The sequence below is a fragment of the Myotis davidii genome, unplaced genomic scaffold (genome assembly GCF_000327345.1).
Source record: "Myotis davidii unplaced genomic scaffold, ASM32734v1 scaffold796, whole genome shotgun sequence".
In the NCBI taxonomy this organism is placed as follows: domain Eukaryota; kingdom Metazoa; phylum Chordata; class Mammalia; order Chiroptera; family Vespertilionidae; genus Myotis; species Myotis davidii.
This window is the reverse complement of record NW_006287809.1, coordinates 643,980-644,225: the sequence shown is the minus strand read 5'-3', so window position 1 is coordinate 644,225 and position 246 is coordinate 643,980.

The window sequence follows — 246 nt, the reverse complement described above, 5'->3', positions numbered from 1 at the left end:
GAGCACCTCACACACACACACACCCTGGGCAGACCTGGAGCTTGGAGACCATTAGTATGAGATTAAACTGAAAGGTTCCAGACCAGTGGGCAGACAGGAAAGCAGCCCGGAGCACCGGCCCCAGGAGGGGCCTCCCAGGGCAAACTGGGAGAAGCAGTTCTAGGCCACTGGTCAGGCTGGGCGCCGCTGGTTGTGCTGAAAGTGGCCAGCGAGGGCCCCCGGTTGTGCTGGGCGCCGCTGGGTGAC